At 40.4% G+C, this 24,680-nt stretch overlaps 1 pseudogene; it reads right to left on the minus strand.

The window, feature by feature from the left end:
- Positions 1-2,723: 2,723 nt before the first annotated feature.
- LOC140531184 (kinetochore protein Nuf2-like) lies at positions 2,724-21,295 on the minus strand (annotated as a pseudogene).
- Between the last annotated feature and the right edge of the window lie 3,385 nt (positions 21,296-24,680).

The following is a 24,680-nucleotide window of genomic DNA, read 5'->3' on the forward strand; positions in this document are numbered from 1 at the left end:
GAGTCCAGACATGAATTCTGAGGAAAATTACTTTATTGACAAGTGATTTATTTAAAAGGAATCGTTAAAAGCAGATCATTTTGTGTCAAAGCACATTTTAATTTCCATCCAGAGAGCCCCAGTCTACCATCTTAAAACTCAGATGGTCTCACTGGGTTAGTCTCTCTCTCAAAACTATGAACCTGCACCTGTTCGTTTAAATTCTGAACCAACAAAACGAGGTGATTTGGTGCAGTCTAAATGATAGAATCTCATGCGTTAAAGTCTCTCTTCAGCTCAGCAGCTTTTTCGTTCATTCTAGCTTTGCCCTCCTCTGCTGCCTTTTCCATACCTTCATGGTATTTCTTCACAGCACTTTTCAAGGTGAGGAAGATTTCCTGGAAGGAAAAATGAGAGGCCATGAGTTTTATTTTGAATAAACTAGAGCTTACCTCAGTGTTTCATAAGATCAGTGGTCTCAGTATGTATAGGCCCTATTGGCCCAGATCACAACCTAGTCACTTGGTCAGTTGTTCCAGTCCCTGGGGAGTCAGACTCCCCAAGTCTGGCTCTGTTCCATCTTTATGTGGGCCTCAGAAAGCAAAGATCAAATCAGCAATCTTCCTTCACTCCAGGCCAAAGAGCCCAAGTTCGAGAAGTATGGCCCATATGGCACTTACAACCTATATAATCTGGGGAAGGCACTTCCCGTTCCTGGGCCTCAGTTTCCTCATCTATCAAGCAAGGGGCTTTGGTTATGTGGCTGGTGAGGCTGCTTTGATTCCACTCCTATGATTTTATACTCCCTAATAAATCCTTGGACTTCAGGGTGGCAAACTCCCTTTGCTAGTGACCTTATTTATAGAACTTCAGGTCACCCAGTCCCTTCTCTTCCCATCATACTGTTTTTAAGCTCTTCCCCATTCTCAATCCCTTCTTTTCATAGTCCATGTCCTTGCTTCATGGAAGCTGGGATCTTGCTGGAAGTCTGGCAATCACTGGCCACTCCTCCTCTGATGCCAGGAGGAAGAGGTCCATGTACATGCTGAGACATCACTCCTACAAACAACAGGACAAACTGTCAGCCACACCCAAGTCCCTGTGCTGGTGTCTGCTTCCTTTCTCTGACCACCATGTGGTCATCTCAATTATCTCTACTTCTGTCATCTCCATTTTTACATCCCTTCTCCCACTCAGATCCAATCAGTTCCCTTATGCTGCTAAGTCCACTTGCAGAACATCTTTCTTTCCAATCCCCCAACCATCTGCCCAGGTCAGATACTCATCCTTCTCATCTGGACAACTTTAACAGCCCCCTGCCAATGATTTCAGGCTCTTCTTATTCCCATCCATCTTCCACATGGAAAAAATAAATATTCCTAAGGGAAAGCTCTCCCCATGTCACCCTTCTGCTAACAAACCTTTAAGTCAGTCCCTTTGGCTACAGAACAAATTTTGAACTTCTCAGCCTAGCATTAAAGGCCTTCCACAATCAAGAGTTCCTGTATACTACCCCAAGAAGGCTTACTAATCTCAATCTAATTCAAACTCTTGCCGCAGGCTAGCTTTCCACCTTCAGTAGACCTCATACCTCTTTTTGTCCCCTATGGTGAATGAATCAATGAAAATCATTTATTAAATGCTTAACATGCCAAACTCAGTGCTAAAGATTGAAAATACAAGTGTAAAACAAGCTAGTTTTTCGCCCAAAGGAGTTTATGTTCTAATGGTGGGGACATTACATCTGGGGAACCAATGGCCAGGAAACTGACTTATGGTCTGGGAAGTCGCAAAGATGGTAAATGGTAGAGGCCCTAGGTGGTATTCATGTCAGGATGATTTGAGTTAAAATTCAGCCTCAGACAAAGTGACTCTGGGCAAGTCAAGTAACTTCTGTCTGCCTCAGGTTCTCTCACTGCACAACAGAGATTATAACAGTACCCATCTCCCAGGGTTGTTGTGAGGAGTGTTTATCACATTGCCAAGCACACAACAGAGGATCAAGAAGCACTTATTTTCTTTCCACTCCCCACCATTAACACAACTTTTCCAGGTATATTAATGGCGCCAGTGGATTCCACTATAGCTCAAAGAGCAGGTATTCACATCCACACTTGGCTTTTCACCCACTCACCTCCCTTCTCCACAGGGCCTCTGCCTCCCCTCTGTTGCTCCTATGCCTAGTACACATTCCCTCTTTACCTCAGACAAAGAGAATCTCTCAGCTCAAGTCTTGCCTTCCTAGCTTGTCCGTTCCAGGCATCCTGTATGTGTATGTTGTGTTTCTGTGAGCTTGTAGGTCGTTTCTCTGGAAGAATGTCATCTCCTTGAGGGCAAGAGCCATTTCAATCTGAGCACAGGCACTGAAGTCTTGTGCTTTTTGTCATTGTCCCTAGCACTGGGCTGATTCCTAGAATTTAGCAGATGATTAACAAATGTTTGTGGATTGAATGCCCTTTCACTACAGCATCATCTAGCATTTGACAGATCCTGTCTGTTATCAGAACAAACATTAATTCAGAGTCTGTTTTAAAAGTCAGTAGCCTCAATCAAGCCTTAATTTCTAAGAAGTGAACATAGTTTTAATAGTAGTTAAAAGCAACCATGGGAACCAAGTATTTTGAAGAGATTCTGTCTGCTGATCATGCTTGCAATTCGCTGACCAGACGTTTGCAGGAAACACCACCAAGAACACCCCAAGGTTCTTTGAATGGTCGCTCCTTTACTTGGCAATTACAGTGCATCTACAGGTCATCTTTCTTATTTATCTCCAGCTGGATTTTGGCAAGCTTCTCTTTCTCCACAGTGACTTATCTTTTCAACCAGGCTTTCTCAGTCTTCATTTTCTTTAATTCGATCTGAGCACTTTTAATCTGGTCCTCCAGGGACTGTTTCTGTGTAAGAGAAAATATTTAGAATCAAACAAACCAATGAGGGTTTAGGAAGGTGAAGTTTTTGTTTCTCTTTCTTGTACCCTGGAACAATGAAATACAATACTAGTGCAAGATTAAATAAACCTTGAGAGGTGAGAAAGCAGTGTCTGGATTAGATAGATAACAGGGCACCATGATAGGTTTTTCAAAAAGGAACATGATGAAAGCAGTAGGAGGAAGACTGAGCAGGTAAGAGAACCAAGGAAGGAGACTACTGTGATAATAAATGAAATGAACTGGGTTAGGGTTGGAGATTTCAATGTTACCATCAGTGATTATACTTCCGGATTTTATTTGATCTGGTCTGAAATCTGTCCTGCAGGAAATCAGAGTGCAGTCTGAGTGTGTTGTCCTATCAGGATAACTGTGGTAAGTCAGAACCTCATATAAAAGACACTCACTTTTTGGCATTAAAAAAATATTTGTTGTGTGACCTCAAGCAGGTTTACTACTCTGTAATGGGATAATAGTAGCCCCCACCTCCCAGAGTGGTTGTGAGGATCACACGATTGTCAAATGTTTAACCCAGAGCCCAGCAGAAGGCAAACACTGAATTGTTATTTCTTTAATTAGACATGATTGCCACATGCTTTGTAACTTTATATGGGTTTTTAGATGTGATCAGTATAGACTAGAGGTGAGATGAAAGATTTTCTATGGAAGGTAATTTGGAAATGCATTCAGTTGAATTGAGGCCACCTGACTGGTAATAAGTTTTGTTTCAAGCTCCAAATATATAATATTGTTTATGGTATTGTTATGTTTCTAAATTTTCTTATATTGTGAAATCTGATAAGCTGTTGTACCTGACACTGTTAGAAAGCAATTTCTCTTATGATACGGATGTCAGAAAATCAATTGTACTGTAAAGAAAAAAAATGAGTTTGGAAACTGTTAGGTCATTTTTATGAGCCTTGCTGACCATGTGCTACGATATTTTGAAGTGCTGTAATTAAGAAATTATAAACTTAAGAAAGTTTTGGCTAAAATTATTTGGCTATCACTTAAAACGCTTTCTGATGATGGAATCCGGGGGACGGGTGGTGGCAGCAATTAGGAATCTATTTGTGGTGATTGGGAATTAGGAATTCATTTTAATTTCGGATCTATTTATGATACTTAAAGGTATTTTACACCACTTTAGTTTTAATAAATTCCCATTTTAAAGATTCACTTTTGCTTTAAGGGTTAAATAAGAGACAACTATCAGTTTGGAGATTTCCAACTAATGTACTTCACAAAGTTGACTGATTATCTTTTTATATCAGGGTAAATGTTGAACTGTTTCTGAGAAAGAGAAATACTTTTAGACAGAAATGTTTAAGTAAAAATTTTTGGGGTGATTTTTTTGATGGTATTGACAACAAATGTGTCCAGTCCTAGTGTGATTAATGAGACTTTACCATTTGAAAGGAAACTTCTTTTTGGACCCTGAATATTCTTTTTGAGTTCTGTGTTAAAAGAAAAGAATAGCAGCACTACTAATTATCTGAAATGAAAAATGACTTGGAGTCTACCTTGTAAATGCCTTAAAGAGACATCCACTTAAAGACATATCCACTTTCACTAGGGATTATTTATTTGAAAGTGGCTAGACATTGAAAATGCTTTGTTATAAACAACTTATTTACAATTGTAGTTAATTTGAGAGAATTCATTAGAGTCTATCTTCTTACAACAGTCTTCTGTTATTAGTTCCTTAGCACAGTCTCATCCTCCTAATGGGGGAATGGACATCATCAAGTATAAAAATTGACTTGTAATTTTCCAGTTGTATCTGAGTTTCTTAGATATATCAACATGATACTGGGCATGCATTGTAAATTCTCTGATCTAAAATGTTCCCAATTTGATTTTCTAATAATAAGGTTTGAGCGAGCTCTCACTAATCAACCTGTTTATGGGAAAAGCAAATTAAAAATTGTGCTAAGACAAATTTTGTAAAAGTTTTTTTTGGCAGAGAAAAGGAGCCCTACAACTGTCTGAACTGGAGAAGCTGGTTGGCTGGAAACTGCTCTGATTCCAGACCCAGACCTGATGGTGGCAGCAGATGGTGTCCAGACAGCTGTATGAGCCTTAAATGGACAATTTTATTATACTTTTACCATTTTTACCATTTTTCCTGTGTGCCTTTTACCTGTAAGGCATGGGGGGAGGGGGTGTGGGGCGGGGGGGGGGGGGTGCGGGCAGTGTCATTGATATCATGGTATCTGAGTATTACAGTTTAAACAGTAGGCATGACTCCTAAAAAAAAGTTCTGAACTTGAAACACAAAAGAGAGCATTTTCATTTACGTAGCAAAATACAAAAAAGGATCGATCTTTTAGGAAATCATGGCTCTCCACACTTCATACCATTCATTTGCTGCCACATTTGGATGCTATTACTCCAGTCTCTAATGTCCTATGAGAGGTGAAGTGTGCACAAAGGAGGTCTATTTTGGAAGAAACACAATTTTGAGAGTTTCTAGGGATGATACCTCCCAATATTCAGTATCTGGGGTAGTTGCTAAACCAATAGGGGGAAAAAAAACATATACCCCTACTGCCACCGAGATTATTAGGAAAAGCTTAATAACAATCAGTGTAAGTGCCTATTGTCTCATCTTTGAGATGAGATGAAACTACGTCCATATGTTTTGAGTTCAACCTGAATGAAAATAGATGATTTGGGGGATTCTACTTCAAAGTCTGACGGAAAATGCTAGAGCTTGAATTCAGCTGGCAGAGTCTTGGAGCACCAGGGTTTACCTCCACACAGGAAGCAGTGAAGGACTGCTGAGGTGCAGATGTTAGCATTAGATAACACAAACCTCTTTTGAGATCCTCATTTCTTTGTCTGAGCTCTCTGCAAGTTCTTGCATTTTCTTTTGATATAATTGTAGCTCCATCTGGAATGCAGACATAGCCTCATTTGCGTCTCGATAAGCTTCATATTTCTCAGTCACCTCAAGCTAAAAAGAAAAAATACTTGATAGAAATCACAACTCAATCATCTTCTTTATATAAATTGTAGTATTGTCAGTTTGCTTGCTCTTCAATAATCTCCGTACTTAACAGAGGATGAAGAACTCTAAGGAGCAATTCAGTTTCTCAGTAACAGAGGATTATCAGTCTCAGTGCACACTGTTATCCTTCATTGTCAAAATGTTCTTGGCCCTCTTTAATACAAATGAACTCACAATATTTCCAAATAAATTCTCTAATCCTGGTGATGACACAAATGCTTTATTTTTGGCATTAATACTAAAACTGTCCTTGATAATTGTACAGCAACTGTAAGACCTACATTAAGCCGTTCTATTGATTTCCATAATATAGCTCTTTCTCAAATGGGGAGTAAAAATAGCCTTAGTAAACGAATTCACCAATAATCTTCCACCTTGCTTTTGGCAATAGATTTAATCTTTATCCCAATAATATTTAACTAGAGAAATTAAAAAATAGAACAACTGACTGACTTGGTTTCCTTTGTTTCTTTCAATAGAGGCAAACTGGAGAGAAACAGAGAAATGATGACATGGGGGCACCTGGGTCATCCCCCCTGAATGAGGCAGAGGTTGGGTGTCATGGCTTCCATGATTCTTTCCAGGACTAAATCTATGATTCAGTGAAAGAGGCCCATAAACTTTTTGGGGGACCAACACAGGGAAAAATATTCAGAAAGAAGTAAATCAGAGGGAGACTTCTGCGAGCCAAGATGGTGGAGCAAGCAGTAAATCACCCTAACTCTCCCATTTTCAACCTCCAGACAACCATAAAATAGTGTCCCCAAAGAAGAATGAAAGAATCTTTGAGCCCAAGAAACTTGGAAGGTAGGAAGAAAGATCTGTCTCATTCAGGTAAAAAGGGAGAGTAGTCCAAGACAAGAAGCATCCCATTAAGCCAACAAGAAGTCCCACCCCCACAAACCAGCAGTAGATCCTGAGCCTCAGTGTGGTGGAGCAGGCAAACAGCAACACCAGGACCTCCATGTGCATGCTTCAGGGTAGCTCTGGGAAAACAGGTGGATGCCAACCCTACCAATGCCTAAGCAAACAGGCAGCTGCCAGTTTAGTGCCCCCATCACATGTGTCAGCATAGCCATGAGCAAAAAGTGGTCAGATCACCATGTGTTTCACTGTAACCCTGGGGAAATGTAGAAACACTCCACTGGCCTTGGTACATGCCAGACACCAGCACTAGGACCCTGGCTCAGTATCAGGCAAGCAGTCAGATTTCTATGGCCTCCAGCAGCATTAACCACTCCCCACCCCACCACTTCAGTGCAGTGCCAGAACAAGGTGTAACACCAATCGTGGAAGCAGACCTGAGGATTAATGCTATGAAATATTTTAAGGGTCTAATTGCATAGTATAATGAATTCTATTTATTCAGCAATAAATTAAACATTGTTCAATAAAGTAAAGACAGGAAGGCAGGAAACTAGCCAGTAAATCCTTATCTTCTCATAGGTCTTATATAGATACATATGAATGTATATGTCTATATATGAGGATGATTATAGATATCTAACTATATGTATGTAACTTTATATATGTATGTGTATGTGATATATATGTTTGTGTGTGTAAGTGATATATATATATATATCTGTGTGTAGGCACATATATATATTATGTGTATATGTGGGTGCATGTGGGGGGGTGCACATATGTATAGGCTTAATTGTAGCCTTCTTGGGGGAGGAAGGAGATTGGGGAGAAGAAGAAAGTAAAAAGCATACAGCAGAGAAGAAAAGAAAACTCAAGAAAAAAATAAGATGGACAGCCCTGAAAACAATGTATAGTATTTATTATATAAACTTTTGTGAAAAGGAAATTTATTGCTATATATTTTGAATCTTCTCTTACATTCTGCTGTACAAATGGCAATGCTTGTTTCTTTTCTTATTTTGTATTTAAGTTTTAGCATTTAAGTTTATTTCTTTTCCTTTTCTTATTGTGTATTGAAATATTTAAATTTAAATAAATTAATTTTTAAAAAAGAAAATAAATGATTTGGAAAAAATTATTGAAAAAAACAAGTAGACTTACTCTAAGTAGTATAAAAATTAATGCTAAAAATTGTCTTGATATGTAATTAGGGAAAAATACTATTAAAAATAATAGAACTCCTTTCTCTAAATTACTCACCTTTGCAGTTCTGAGTTTCTGCAGTGTCTCTTTCATTTCCTCAATATTATTCTTTAATTTCTCTGGAGAGTCCAAAATTTTTGTTTTCAAAATCTCCTGTTCTTCTTTCAAAGTAACTAGTGACAATTTTAATTCATTCTGTTGAGAAAAGAATATTTAAACTTTGGATTAGACAATCAATTTGAGAGAACAGGGTTCTTTCCCCACAATAATGAAGCTCAAGATGGATAAACCAAATTAACGGATGATCTATATGGTAACACAAAACCCAAACTGCCTTTAACCATGAAGCAAAGAAACCACTGGACTGGGTTTGAGGCTGCAAATCTGAGTTCTGGCCACAATCTACCACTCAGTCAATGTGTGACCTTGAGCACTTCCCTTAAAATAGGTCACATTGTATAAAGTGATAATTATCAAAACAATCTGGTATTGACTAAGAAAGAGAATGGTGGATCAATGAGTAGATTAGATACACATTACATTAAAAGACCATAGTAATCTAACATATGATAAATCCAAAGATTCAAGCTTTTGGAACAGAAACTGATTATTTGATAAAAACCACTAGAAAAACTGGACAATAGTATGCCAGAAACTTGGTGTAGACCAACATCTCATATCATATACTAAAATAAGGTCAAAAAGGATACATGATTTACACATAAAGGGTGATACCATAAGCAAATTAAGAGTCTATGGAATAGTTTACTGCTAGGGTTGGAAGCTCAATTCCATGTGGACAGTCTCGGGCGGGTAAAGGTGGGAACTTCTAAATCTTAGAGTTCTCACGAGACCCCCCAGGAAACGGCTGGGAATCGAGGTGAACCGAGCTATCTCATGTATTTCCGCCTCTTCCTGTGAGAAACGTGATGGGAGAGAGCTCTCCCCGCCCTCGAGATTGTCCCGGATCTGGGCACACTATTGTTATCTAACAGCACGGTATTCAGATGCAAACTATGCTGCTGAAGAGTTTAAGTAGGATCAGGAAAGCCTGAAAGCTCTCTTGGGCGGAGGGGCGCAGAGCGGTGAGGACAACAAGGCTCCGCTTTTCCTCTCTCCTCTCTCCCCTCCCCCTCTCTCCCCGCTTATACTTCTACTTCCAATCTCCTATTGTAAGATCTTTGCCTCCTTGGGAGATCTTTCTCTTTCCCTCCTAAGGAAGAATTCCCCTGCACTTGTAACTAGACCCTGAAATAAAGCTCAACCCTTGTTCGACTCTGGAACGTCCTTTCTCTCATACGAGCATCCGGTTTGGCCAACCGAAGACCTCGGGATAGAGGTAAGGGAAGACTCAGGTAGCCCTCAGACCTCTAGGCCTGGCAGTTTACCTATCAGATCTATAGATAAGGGAAGGCTTTAGGACCAAAGAAAATATACAGAGCATTACAAAAGTAAAGTAAGATAATAAATCAATTAAATACAATTACATTACAAAATGTAAAGATAATTTTTCTTATATAAAATTTTATTGCATAAAAGCAACCAAAATTATAGGAAAGCAGAAAACTGGGAGAAAGAATTTAAAGTATCTCTGAAAAAGGCCTAATTTCTCAACTACATGGAAAACAGACAAATTTATAAAAATAAAAATCATTTCCCAATTGATAAAGGGTCAAAAGATACGAACAGACAGATTGTAAAACCAAATAAAAAATCAACGCTATCAAGGCCATATAAAAAAATGTTCTAAAATCATTGATTACAGAATTGCAAATTAAAATCACTTTGAGGTGCCAACTCACACCCATCAGATTGACTGATATGCCAACAAAGGAAAATGGTAACGTTGGAGGGGATGTGGTGAAACTGAAACATTAATGCATTTTTGGTGTTGTGAACTGACCAATCATTCTGGAGAGCAATTGGAACTATGCCATAAACCTGTGCATACCCTTTGATGCACCAATACCACTGCAAGGTCTGCATGCCAAAGAAATTTTTGAAAGGGGGGAAAGGGAAAAGAAAGGGCTTATTTGTGCAAAAATATTTATAGCAGTTCTTTTTGTGGAGGCCAAGAACTGGAAATCAAGGGGATGCCCATCAATTAGGGAATGGCTGAACAAGTTGTGGTATATCATTGTGATGGAATACTATTGAGCTACACGGAATGATGAGCTAGTTGATTTTAGAAAAACATGGAAAGACTTTGGTGAAATACTGAAGTATGAGCAGAACCAAGCGAATGTTGTATAGGGGAACAGCAACACTCAATAATGAAGAAATGTGAATGACTTAGCTATTCTCAGCCCTACAATGATCCAAGACAATCCCAAAGGACTACCTAATGATGAAGTATACAGAGTCCAGAGAAAGAACTGATACTATATGAGTACTGACTGAAGCAGGTTATTTTTTACTGTTTCTTCTTTCTTAAAATTTGAGTCTTCTTGTACAAATGACTAGCACAGAAGTGTTTTACACGATCGCACATGCATAATCCGTATCAGATTGCTTACCATCTCAGAGAGAGGAGAGGGAGGGAGTCAATTTGGAACTCAAAACTTCAAAAAAAAAATGTTTAAAATTTAACATGTATTGGGGGTGGGTGGTTGGAAGGAAAAGAGTTTGGAACTCAAATTTTTTTAAATGAATCTTAAAAATAAATTTTAAACAGCACACATAATGATGACAGCAAGGTAAATGGAAAGAACAAACCACAAAACCAAAGGAGAATGTTGCAGAATTACAATAAAAAAGTGTGGCCCCAAAGAGAAAATATGACAAGATGTCTTCCCCAACTCCTCTGGAGAGGTGGGAGGTCCCCAGATGTGGAACGCTGTATATATTTAAAGACTTTTTTTGATGTAGTGATTGGTTTTTCTGATTTTTTTTTCTTCTTCCTCCTTTTTTTCTTGAAAAATTATGTTATGTGGAATGGCAATCTGGGAAACATAGGGAGTGGGATACTAGGAGAATTTTAGGTGATCTAAAAGCAGAAAGTTAACAATAAAAATTCAATTTAAATTTTTTCCCTTCAGTATCCTAGGTGTACCAATTTAATTTGTGGAAAAGCTTTTTGATTTAATGTAACCAAACTTTTGACTTTCATGTTTTCCTCTATGCTTTGCTTGCCAACCCGCTCCATTTCCCACCAGGCTACACCTGTGTAGATTTCACCGTCATGCCCCAGAGACCTCTTCATCTTGGACCCTTGTCCCAGAGCCTCGTCCTCTGATCACAGGACTCAGCCTAGAACTTCCATTTGAAGAAAGCATCCAAGTTAGGTGGCTCTTCTCCATCACGTACCTGGCTCTCTCCCCTTCAGAACACAGTGGGGACTTTGCATTTGTGTTCCCAGGGCTGAGCACAGTGAACACAGTAAGAGCTTAATAAATGCTTGCAGAGTAACTTTCATCTTAGAGATGAATAGGTTTAAGCCCAGACACAAATGACTTCTCCAAGGTCACACAGTGGCAGTATAAAGAGTAGAACTCAGAACTCCTAAGCTCCAGTCCAATACTTTTCACAATACCAAGACTGTTGTCACTTTACGGACAAGAGATTTTGTTTTAATATTTCAACTCAAACAAGAAATCCTTGTGGACATGACTGTATTCCTCAGATAAGGAGATGTTTGTTGTCCAGTGAAAGCTCCATTTCACCCTGACCACCCACACAGCTTCAATGTTCCTCTATCTGACTTCCCAGGCTCAAAGTAGCAAGTCTAGTTAAATGAAAATTAATGAAGATGTTTTCCAAGTATTTAGTGGTCTTAGAAAGGTTTAACTTCTTCTGGGAAATTTATTCTTGTATTGTTACCTAGGTCAGGAAACAGTAATCAAGAATTGTTTAATAACCCAGAAACATAATCTATCACTGAATATCTAATCTTATAAAGGTCAGGACATAGCTTTAATAGCACCCAAAATGGTACCAGTACATGAATGGTAGAATCATTATAAACACAGTGACTATGTATTTACCAGGTGACCCAAGAATGATCAGGCTGTGGGATACGGGATCCTGTTAACTAAATTCCTGTGTTGTACCAACATACCAGAACCCTAATTCACAAATTCAGGGTGGGCAGTAGAACCGGCCCTAGAACTCTTACTGGTCTTGTGAGAAGGGTATTTGCTGTCTCCTAGCAGGTAAGTCATTTCAGGAAATTAGATGACAGAAGAAATGGATATTGCTTGGTGATCATAATATGAGAACAAAGGAAGGTACATATTCTTGAAAATCTTTCATAAAATCAAAATTGAAAATTATAATAAAATATATTTTATAATGTGTTTTTATATGTAAAAATAAACATATAATAAAATGCCCTCTTCTACTTCACAGTTATTTTTGTCTAAAGGATCACTAGCAGCTTCCAGAACCAGAGCACCCTCATCCTTGAGAGAGTTGAGGAAACACTAGTAAATCCTTCCTCTTTGGTTCCTGATCTATACTCCATCTGTGAACATTACCACTGTACCGTTAGGACAGCAGAGCATAGTCATAAAATGCTGATCCTGAAAGAGACTTTATAGACCATCATGACCTCGAGTCAATGAACTTGTTTTTTAAAAAATAATTTGCTTACTATTAATTCAACTTAATTGATTTGCTCTTTATTTTACACGTCAAAAAAAATTCTTCTGAAAAGCTTTTAGACTTCCACAGAGTCCTAAAGGAGTCCACAACACACACACACAAAAGGTTAAGAGCCTTAACCTATTCACTTGACAGGATTACCTTTTTTTCACCCATTTTACCTTATGAGGAAGCTGAGGTCCTGAATGTTGAAGTCATGTGCCCTAAATCACTAACTCCAGGCCAAGATACCATTTTTAATGTCATACTTGATAATGTCATCTGCCTAAGTTCGTCTGATGATTTGGCGGGTGCCCTGACTTTCTGGATTGGATTTTGGAGATACCCTCTTTCTTCCCAATCCCCAAGGTAGATTACTTCTACATCTGGTTAATCTCCTCTTTCACAATGATCAGGGGACCTAGAGGTGGAGCCCCAGGTTTCACATTCCAGGGCCATGATAGCCAAACTTGATTTAAGCAGGCAAAAACAAACAAAGCTCCATCAACCCAAACGGTTTGAAGAATAGGGTCCTACTGTTTTTTGATGAAATCTGTTCAGTGTTGGCTGCAGTTCACGGATGTCCTCTAAGAGTTGTTTGCATTCAGCTTGCTCTTCAACTGGGACAGAGCTAGGAAGAAGGAAAGAGAAATCAGACCATGAGAGCACCCACTTTTGCCTTTCAGAGCCTGAGCAATGGTCATCCTTCCACATAATGATCATTTTAAGTCTATAAAAAAATAGAAGAAAAGTTATTTTTCTTGAACTGGATCTGTGACTTCACTGGGAAGGAGGCGGCTAGATGAGGAGCTTCCTCTATCAAGGCAGATCAGGCTTTTACAAACAATGGTTGGGAGAGGCACACTGCCTGGGCACTGGACAAGGGTCCTCAGAGCATCAGGGAGGAGACCCAGGAAGCTATAGTTCATCAACAGATGAAGCCATGCTGCATCTCATTGTTTCTTACGGAACAATCATATTCCCTGATATTTAGAGTCAACAATTTCTTTAGCCATTCATTTATCAACAGGTATCTTATGTTGCTTCTTTGCCTTCACAAAGAGTGTTACTTTAAATATTTTGGTGTGTATGGGACTCTCCTTTGTGTCTTTGACCTTCTGGAGTACAAGCTTGCAGTGGGATTCCTGGGCCACAGTAAGGACTCCCTATGTCAACCACCAGAATCAAATATAAAATCCTCTATTTGACATCTGGAGGCCTTTACAAACTGATTCACTCCTACCTTTCCAGTCTTCTCATACCTTCTTGATCACCTTACATCCTCTGTGACCCAGGAACAGGGGTCTCCTGGTTGTTCCTTGCACAAGACCCTTCATCTCCCTGTTGTATATTTCAATGGCTCTCCCCAAGGCCTGGAACCCTCTTCCCACTTCATCTCTGAGGAGACTTTCCTCATTCTCCTTAATTCTCAGGCCTTCTCTTTGTTAACTGCCTCCACCTTATCCTTTATCTGCCTTATTGGAACATAGTTCTTTCCATACTGTCTCTTCCATTAGACTGAGCTTCTTAAAAGCGGGAACTATTTTATTTTTTTACCTTTCTCTGTGTCCCCAATGCTGAGCAATGTGTAGCACACAGCAAGAATTTAATAAATGCTAGCTGACTCACAGTAGTCCTGTGACTTTTAAAATTTCAGTTTTTAAATTTTGAATTTAAGTTAAATGAATTTTGAGGCATTATTCCAAAGGGTTTCCCACAGCAGCAAGCCCAATTCATAGCCCCCTCAACAATAAGGCTCTCATTGCCCTCTTTGCTGTTCTTGTCATCCTTGCCAATCTAAAGGTTGTGAGATAAAACCTTCAGAACTGATTTCATTTTCCTATCTAATTCTTGGAGATTTGAGGCATTTCCCCCCGTTTTCCCAAGCTGATGGCTTGGAGTTCTTCCTCTGAAAACTAATTCCCTGGAGATCTTAGTCTTTTATCTGTGAAACTTGTAGCAAAGATTTTGTTTCTCAGTTAACTCTTCTGAACAGTACTTGTTTACACAGATATTTTTACATTTTTGTAATCAAAGTTGCTCCTTTTAGCTTTTCTGAACCTTTTCCTATCAATTACCTCATTTTTTTTCATGTTCCAAACATCTGAAACATCATTTTTTCTTACCTGTAACATATTTTCCAAACATCAATTCGTTTGGAGCTTTACCTTTCCAGTTCTCTTACAGTTTATAAGTTTGTATTGCTTTGGGGTTATTTAGAATAGACAGTCAACAGCTTCATCAAAAAGGCACAAAAATTCACTGAAGAGAAGAAGGCCTTAAAAATTAAGATTGGCCAAATGAAAAGGAGATTCAAAAGCTCCAAGAAAATCATTCCTTAAAACTTAGAATTGGGCAAGTGGAAGTTATCAGACTTATGAGAATACAAGTTATTCCACAGGTGATATATGGTCAAAGGATATGAACAGGCAGTTTTCAGATGAAGAAATCAAAGCCATCTTTAGTCATATGAAAAAAAGCTCAGGGGCAGAGTCATGATTGCAGAGTAACAGCACAGATTTTCTAGAGTGCTCTCACCAAGCCCAGTCAAATAAATTCCTGTAAAAAAAATGACTTGAAACAAATTTTTGAGCTGAAGAACCCACAGAATGATGGAATGAAGCAAAATATCCAGCCCAAGACAGATAGGAATGTCAGCAGAAAGTGTCTGTAGTGCCACACTGGGAGCAGAGTGCAGTCCAGTGTGGGCATACCAGCAGAGAAGGGATCTGAGCAAGGCCTTGAAGCGATTGAATCTTTCCCACCTGTGGCAGCTTCTAGACTTCACAATCCCAAAGTGCTGAGGGCAAATTGGAAGGTCAGTGGAAAAAATCTGTGGGACCTGTGTGAGAGAGGAGAGCGATCCAGTCCCAGTCCCAAGACAGCAGAGGGGGCAGAGGGCAGAGGAACTCTCAGGAGCCACAGCAACAACAGGGCAGCTGCAGCCACTGTTTCTGGAGCTCTAGACCCACAGATTGTGGGGGGATCAAGTACAACCTACACCCCCACTCGAAGCAGAGAATTACCTTGATAAAGACCTAAAAAGTCAAGTAAATGGTTGGAGAAATGAGCAAAAATCAGAAAAAGAATCAGACTACAGAATCTTACTTTGTAGGAAGACCAAAACATGCAAACAGAAGACAATAAAGTCAAAGCTCCTCCATCCAAAGCCTCCAAGAAAAATATGAATTGGTCTCAGGCCATGAAAGAGTTCAAAAAAAAGTTTGAAAATCAAGTAAGAGAAGTAGAGCAAAAATTGGGAAGAGAAATGAGAGTGATGTAACAAAATCATGAAAAATGAGTCAACTACTTGCTAAAGGAGAGCCCCCAAGAAATGCTGAAGAAAACAACACTTTAAAAAATAGGCTAACCCAAGTGACAAAAGATCCAAAAAGCCACTGAGGAGAAGAGTGCTCTAAAAAGCAGAATTGTCCAGATGGAAAAGGAGGTCCAAAAGCTCACTGAAGAAAATAATTCCTTAAAGATTACAATGGAGCAGATGGAAGCTAATGACTTTATGAAAAAGCAAGAAATTATAAAAACAAAACCAAAGGAATGAAAAAAATAGCAGACAATGTGGAAAATCTCATAGTAAAACAACTGACCTGGAAAAGACATCCAGGAGAGACAATTTAAAAATGATGGGACTACCTGAAAGCCATGATCAAAAAAAGAGCCTAGACATCATCTTTCAAGAAATTACCAAGGACAACTACCCTTATATTCTATAACCAGAGGGCAAAATAAATATTTAAAGAATCCTTTGATCACCTCCTGAAAAAGATCCCTAAAAGAAAACTCCTAGGAATATTGTAGCCAAATTCCAGAGCTCCCAGTTCAAGAAGAAAATATTGCAAGCAGCCAGAAAGAAACAATTCCAGTACTATGGAAATACAATCAGGATCACACAAGTTCTAACAGCTTCTATATTAAGGGATCGAAGGGCTTAGAATGATATTCCAAAAGAACACCTACCCAGCAAAACTGAGTATAATACTTCAGGGGAAAAATGGTCATTCAATGAAATAGAGGATTTTCAAGCACTCTTGATGAAAAAACCAGACCTGAATAGAAAATTTGACTTTCAAACACAAGAATCAAGAAAAGCATGAAAAAGTAAACGGGAAAGAGAAATCATAAAGGACTTTCTAAAGTTGAACTGTTTACACTCCTACATGGAAAAATAATAATTGCAACTCTTGAGACTTTTCTCAGTATTTGGGTACTTGGAGGGATTACAAACACACAGACAGATAGACAGACAGACAGAGAGAAAGAGAGAGAGAGGGAGAGACCACAGAATGAGTTGAATGAGAAAGGATGAAATCTAAAAAAAGATAAAATTGAAGGGTGAGGAATATATTGGGAAGAGAAAGGGAGAAATGGAATGAGGCAAATTATTGTTCATAAAGGACATAATAAAAAGCTTTTCAGTAGAGAAGAAAAGGGAGGAAGTGAGAGGGGAAAAGGGAAACTTACTCTTCACATTTGGCTTAAGGAGGGAATGACATGCTCACTCAGTTTGATATGAAAGTATATCTTGCACTACAGAAGGGTAGGAAAGAAGGGTACAAATGAGGTGAGGGGAATGATAGAAGGGAGAGCAAATGGGAGAAGGGAGTAATCAGAACTAAACACTTTTGGGAAGGGACAAGGTCAAAAGAGAGAATAGAATGAATGGGGAGCAAGAGAGGATGGAAGGAAATATAGTTAGTCTTACACAACATGACTATTATGGAAGTCTTTTGCAAGACTACACATATACAGCCTATATTGAATTGTTGCCTTCTCAGTGGGGATGGGTGGGGAGGGAAGAAGGGAGAGAAGTGGGAATTCAAAGTATTAAGAATGAATGTTGAGAATTGTTTTGCATACAACTGGGAAATAAGAAACGCAGGTAATGGGGCATAGAAATCCATCTTGCCCTACAAGAAAAGAGAGAAATGAATAAGGGAAGGGAGGGATGTGATAGAAGGGAGGGTATGTTGAGGGAAGAGGTAATCAGGAATGAAAGGTGTTATGGAGTGGGAGGAGGGGAGAGATGGGGAGAAAATTTGGAACTCAAAATTCTGTGGAAATGAATATAGAAAACTAAAAATAAATAAATAAACATAAAATTAAGAGAAATGGTGTCCAGGTACTTTTGAAGAGACAACCTCTGGAAGAGGCTGAGAACAGAGGCAGAGTAATTCCTCTACTCCCTCACCCCTCTCCAAGGAACCCTCCATGACTCCCAGCCATATCATCCCATTCCATTGCCATTGTTGACAAAGACCACGCACTTCATGATCCAATGTCTTTATTTTAAGTCCATCTGTTGCTCAAGCAGTGGCCTCCAGGTTCTGTCTTGGCAACATTTGAATCCATGCCAGTTTAGAAATACCAGCATCCCCAATGTAAGGAACACCAGTCCAGCCAAGCCCATTCAAATGAAGTAGTTTGGTAGAATCCTGGGGAGTGAAACTCAGAGGGAGAGACAAGACTGCTCAGATCCGTGAGTATAGCTAAATGAGTACAGGGGAAACTGGGAGGCTGGCTACATGAATCTAAAGGTATAGGCAGTGGGGAGAAAGAGAGGATAGATTCCTGACTGTGTTTCAGTTTTATTAAAGAAGACAATCAAATATCATGATAGTTTTTAAATATTGGGTACTAGAAAGCATTCCAAGTTCCTAAAACAGTTGGGGGCTATGACACCTGGCTACAGGAGGAATTGTAAGGGACAAGAAGGGCTAGAGGCTAAGATGCTTAGATACCAAAAGAGGTAAAAGGCAAGGGGATAGGGTGCTAGGGACCATGAGCAGTCTGTGGAACAGGATATGTGGCTTCACGAGGGATGATGTTTAAGTTTCTGGGGCCCCTCACCTGACCAGCTGATGAGCAAAGGGTCACTTTTCTGACGCAAGAGGTGATATATGGCAGCACCTGGAGGTGCCAGGCTGAGGGGCCCTGAAGGGCAAAGTCAGGCCAGGGCTGGGCAGAGCTAAGGGACTGAAAGGAGTCCTAGGAAGCTTACAAGATAAAGCTCTTTCCTCCCAGCTGGCCATAGTAATTCAGGCTTACGTTGGTGCCTGCTACTAGCTGGAGAAGGAAAGGGAGATTTAGGTCCCCCTCCACCCCTGCTTCTCTTTCTCTTTAACCCTCCAGCTCTGCCCCCCTACCCCAAATTGTTTGATTTTCTTTTCCTCCTCAGTATCTTCATGTCCCAATGCAGGGTGATAGAAAAAGTCTGACTTAGGAATCAAAAGACTGAGGCTCCCGTCCCAGCTCTTCTTGTCCTGCTTGGTGACCTCAGACAAATGACTTCCCCTCTCAGGAAACAAGTTCTTCATCATAAAATGTTGGGATTGGAAGCTCAAATCCGTGTGGACGGTCTCGGGCGGGTAAAAGTGGGACTTCTAAATCTTAGAGTCTTACGAGGCCCTCCATGAACAGCGGGGATTCGAGAAGGTCAGACTGAGCTAGCTCGGCTAGCTCGGGTATTTCCGCCTCTCCCCGGGAGATACGTGATGGGAGAGAGATCTCCCCGCCCTCGAGATGGTCCCTGTTTGGGCGCCAACTGTCAGGCCTAGAGGCCTGTGTGGGCTACCCGAGTCTTCTTACCTCACCTCCAAGGTCTTCGGTTGGCCAAAACCAGATGCTCATATGAGAGAAAGGATTTTCCAGAGTCGAGCAAGGGTTGAGCTTTATTTCAGGGTCTCGGTTACAAGTGCAGGGGGGTCTTCCTTAGGAGGAAGAGGGGGAGATTTCCTAAGGAGGCTAAGATCTTAAGGGATTGGAAGTAGAAGTACAAGCGGGGAGAGAGGGGGAGGGGAGAGAGGAAAGAAGAAAGCGGAGCCTACTGTCCTCTTGGCTCCTCACGTGCTAAGAGAGCTTTCAGGCTTCCTCAATCCTACTTAACCTTCAGCCACACAGTTTGCATCTCAATACCGTGCTGTTAGATGACAATAGTGTGCCCAGATCCGGGACCATCTCGAGGGCGGGGAGATCTCTCTCCCATCACGTTTCTCACGGGAAGAGGCGGAATTACTTGAGATAGCTCGGTTCACCTCTATTCCCTGCCGTTTCCTGGGAGGGTCTCGTGAGAGCTCTAAGATTTAGAAGCTCCCACCTTTACCCGCCCGAGACTGTCCACACGGAATTGAGCTTCCAATCCCAACAATAAAACAAGTGGCTTAGACTGGATCTCTGCAGCCCCTTCCAGTTGCAACATCTGGGACTCCTTCATTCCATGTGTGTCTCTGTCTTGCTCTCTGACTCCTTCAATGTCTTCCTGTTTCTCTGAACCTCAGTTTACCCATTAAGGGATGACAGAGTTGGGTTCCATCTCTAAGGGTTCTTACAGCTCTGAAGTTCTCACATTTTAAGTAGTCACAGGAGTCACTGTGGATATGAAATCCCCACTTTTCCATAAGAGCCCCTTCCAATACTGAAAAACTGCCTCACCACAGTCTCCACAGGTCTCTTCAGCACCCTAAAGATCACCTCTCCTGGAACTCCGTTTCCAATACTATCCCCACTCTGGTCACCCTCTTTGGACACTGCTCACCTTGTCTGTGTCCATGCTCATGTTCATGTGGAACTAAAATCCAGGCTTCTTGATCCTGGGGCAAGTCAGAGCTCTTCCCTCCTCCCCTCCTACATGCGCCGTCTCCCCCAAATGAGCACCTTCCTCTGCATATGGTCTGATTAGGGCAGAGACTCAGTTTTCTTCATGATGAGATGGAGACATGATCTAGCTCTGTGCTTTTACTAGGCCCCTACATCTCCGTTTTGGAACAGTCCTCTGGCATGAAGGAAACCTTCCTGGGAGGAGGGAGGGTTCCCCTATTGATCCTTGCTTTCTATTACTGAAGTCACAGAGCCATACTACCTCAGGGGAGGGGTGGCTGTCAATAAACTAAATCCTTTCAAGATTCCAACTGATATCTGGGCAACCAGAGAATTCTAACAACTCCTTAATGAGTTCCAATGCTGAGAACACCATGGAAGACCATAGGAATCAGTTCAATGTCAAGCTTTCTTGGCAAGTGGGGGAGAGGGATACCAAGAGAAGGGAAAGGGGGCCCCATTTCCAACTTGGGCAGACACAATAATGCAGAGGATGAATCATATAGGAGTAGCACTGCATGGGTAGCACAAAGACCTGGGTTCATTCTGCAGGAAGGAGGTGCTCCAGAGGGAGGTACATTCCTGCTGGGGGGCTTCTCCAGAGGAAGGTGTGTTCCTGTGTAACAGTGAGCACCCCAACATACATTGGCGCCTGTTATCACAGGTTCTTATATCTACATTCATAAAAGAAAAGGCAACTTTTGAGGGGTTAACAATCACTTTAGTCAAGTACATGTATCATTCACCTAGTTAGGGGACTCAGTACACTGACTGCTTCCTGGGACACCGGTGAGCGGACACATGGCTCTGGAGGCAAATGACGGAAGTCCCTAGCCTAGTGCTTGGGGTCCAGGGGACTTTGTCCTTGGATCCAGGGCCTGAGGATGATGAGCAGGAAGAAACAGGGTGGCTGCCAGAGATCTGCAGTCACTGCCAGCATCCAAGGGCTCAGGGAAGGGCAGCTCTGGGGCTCACTGAGGACCCAGAGGATGGAGCTCCTCCCAATGCCCAGAGCTCTCCTCCTAAGGCCCAGGAGCTCACTCAGAGTGATCCTGGTGACCTGAACTCCTGAAAAGCTGAACAACTCAACAAGAACAAAGCTGCGATCTCGCATCTGGCGTAGTCACTGATGCTCAGCCCACAGTCGGCAGGAACCAGTTGTAGCTCTGATTTTTCTGTAATTTTATGTCTTTTATTTTGAATTTGTGAAATAAAATAATATTTTCCTTAACATAGTAGAAGAAAAAGAGATTGCCCATGAAACTGTAGATCTATTATGTACAATGTACTATTCCTAGTAAATATATAATAAAGTTACCATGTAATTTTTTCCCTTTTTTTCTTCCCCTCCCCCAGCCATAGAGATGGATTCCATTAAACACAACTATGTGGGTATGTGTGTGTGTCTGTGCATGTGTGTGTATGTATGTATGTGTGTGCACATGTGTAAAATCATTCCATAGATACTTCTATTTATCCATTCTTTCTCTGGATGCATACAGCTCCTTCCTTCACAGATCCTTTGTAGTTCATCTGGGCACTTACAGTAGTCAAAATGGCTTAGTCACTCAAAGTTGTTCTTAAGACAGTATTGCTGGCAGTATATGTGATAACCCTAAATGTTCTCTTGGTTCTCCCCACTTCACCCCTCATCATTTCTTGCCAGTCTTTCCATGTTTCCATCATTTCTTATAGTACAGTAGTATTTTATAATCATCATGTAACACAACTTGTTCAGCCATTCCCCAGTGGATCAGCGTCCCCATGATTTTCACCTTGTTGCCACCACAGATACAGTGGCTATAAATATTTTAGAACATATACATTCTTTTCCTTTTCCCCCAATCATCTTTGCAAATGGACCTGGTAACAGTATTGCTGGGTCAAAGGGTACGGGCAGTTTCATAACTCTTATCGATGAATTGATTGGTTAGTAGTTTCTGTCTCTCATGCACATATATGTATTTGTAGGAAAGGGTGTATGTATACACGCACTCATAGGCACAAAAAGTGCTAAAAGGGACCTAAACACATCTGTATTTCCCTCATGATTCTGATATAACCTAGATCAGGGCATCTTAAATTTTTTGTGTTATCTGGTGAAGCTTTTAATAAGTGTCTTCTCAGAACACTAGTGTAGTTTTCAAAAGTTTCATAGTCAAAGTAATGATGACATTTCAATTAGAAGTTAGTCAAAATAAAGATGTATTTCTTCCCATCCAAGTTCATGGACCCCCTGAAAACTCTCATCAGATTGCACAGAGATCAGTATATACAGCTTCTCTGATACAGATAAATATACCTTCTACTTTGAAGATGAAGTCCCCTTCTCACTGGAACCTCTTGGATTTCCCACCCAGGATTCAGGCTGGGCCATGTTCTACATCTGTTTTTAGAAGGCATGGAGATGCCACAGTGGACGTTCTCTTTCCTTCTCCTCCATCTTCCTTCCTAAGTTTTTCATTCAGTGATTTTTATGGCCAGGTATAGTCTCCATTTTGAGTACAATGTAGTAGGAGATGGAAGCTGGGAGTCTTAATCTGACTGATCCCAAATGACTTTCTAGTTTTCTCTGCAGGGCTTGTCAAAAAGGGGAATCCTTCACCTGCCCATCTGTGGCAGTGAGTTTATCCAATGCTGATCCACTGCCTTCAGTCGCTTTGACTTTTCTTATCTAGTTCGTGCCCCTTCTTCTTGTATGAACTGATACAGAGAGAAATGAGTAGAACCATGAGAACATATACCATGTATGTTATGGCTGTTGTCCTTCATTCTCAAAGAGGACCAGAATGACATCACTATATTAGAGTCGAGTCACAGTGTGTCCGAGTGTGGCTGATCAGACCAGTACAAGCTTGGAAGGCTCAACCACAGGCTGGGCACAAATAGTCCTTGTGAGCATTTGGTTTGGATTCTCTAAATCTGCACATCTTGATTTTCTTTTGAGCTACTTCAATTGTGCTTTGTTGATAAAGCATAGCCCCTTCTCTGATGTGGGCCTGCCATGCTGAGCGGTCCTGTGCCAGTGTCTCCTATGTCATGCAATCAATTCCAGAGTTCTTCAGAGAGACCTTGAGAGTGTCCTTGCATCACTTCTTCTGACCCCCATGTGTTCTCTTGGCCTGTAAGTTCTCCATAAAAGAGTCTTTTGGGCAAGCATATATTTGGCATTTAAACAATGTGGCCAGACCTTCATGGTTGTGCTATTTGCAGAAGCGCTAGAATGCTTGGCATTTAGTTTGAAAAATGACCTCAGTATCTGATACTTATCCGGCCCAATGATCTTCAAGCAGTATTGGATCTTAAACTGTATTATTAGGCAATAATTATGAAAAATATCTGACACTGGTTAAGAAGTAGAAAGGTGGATCAGTACAACAGAGTAGACATACAACACACAGTAGTACATGATTATAGTAGCTGTGTGTTTGACAAATGTAAAGATTTAACCTTTAGGAGCAAGAATTTACTATTTGTTTAAAAAAATGGTTGGGAAAACTGAAAAACAATCTGTCAGAAATTGGGTATCTTGCACCATTTTTAAAAATAAGGTCAAAATAGACACATGATGTAGAAATAAAGGGAGTATCAGATGTATGATTAAGATAAAATTTTATGAATAAATAAGAGATAGAAAGCATTGTGAGATGTAAAATGGATAATTTTGACTCCAATAAATTAAAAAAGCTTTTGTACAAAGAAAATCAATGTATCCAAAATGAGAAAGAAAGTAGAAAATTAGGGGATGGAATTTTATAGACAGTCTCAGATAAAAGTGTCATATCTCAAATATATTGGGTTCTGAGTCAAATTTATAAAAATTAAATCCATCCCCCAATTGATAAATGGATATGAACAACCACTCATTCTTCTTTCCGATATTCTCTTAAGATCAAAATAACAGAACTACTCTCAGTTCTGTCTAATTAGACTCCCCCTAAGACCCTTGGTGATAATAGGGTTCAGCAGGGAGACATACATAATCTCCCCATATTTAAAAGGAAACATTTTATCCTTGGTTAGTGTGTTATCATCTATCCTTTGTCATTAGCATTGTTTATTTGTTATTTTTTGTGCTTTCCTTCATTTCTATGATTGAAGCAGAGTTGAGGCAGCAGAAAGTGAGCTCCTCGGGAGCAGGGCTTGTCTTTGGCTTCTTCTTGTATCCCCAGCCCTTAGTACAGTGCCTGGCTCATTGTGGGCTCTTAATAAGCATTCATTGACTGATTGACTGATAAAACCGAGCATATCTAATCCCTTAGCCTATGATCTAGAAATCTAGTTGATCTCCACCTACCATTTGGGGGGGGGGAGGGCTCTTGGAGAGTAAATAACACACCCTAGAAGAAAGAAGCAGGAGCAGCCCACAGAGTTTCCTGACTCTCAGGCCCTTTCCTTCAAGCACCTTCCTCCACTTATGTCCCTGATTCAGGCTAAATGCCGTAACAGAGCTATGGCAGATCAAGCAAGGACCAAGAATGATCCAGGATGATCTCCTT

The sequence above is a fragment of the Notamacropus eugenii genome, chromosome 3 (genome assembly GCF_028372415.1).
Source record: "Notamacropus eugenii isolate mMacEug1 chromosome 3, mMacEug1.pri_v2, whole genome shotgun sequence".
Taxonomy (NCBI): domain Eukaryota; kingdom Metazoa; phylum Chordata; class Mammalia; order Diprotodontia; family Macropodidae; genus Notamacropus; species Notamacropus eugenii.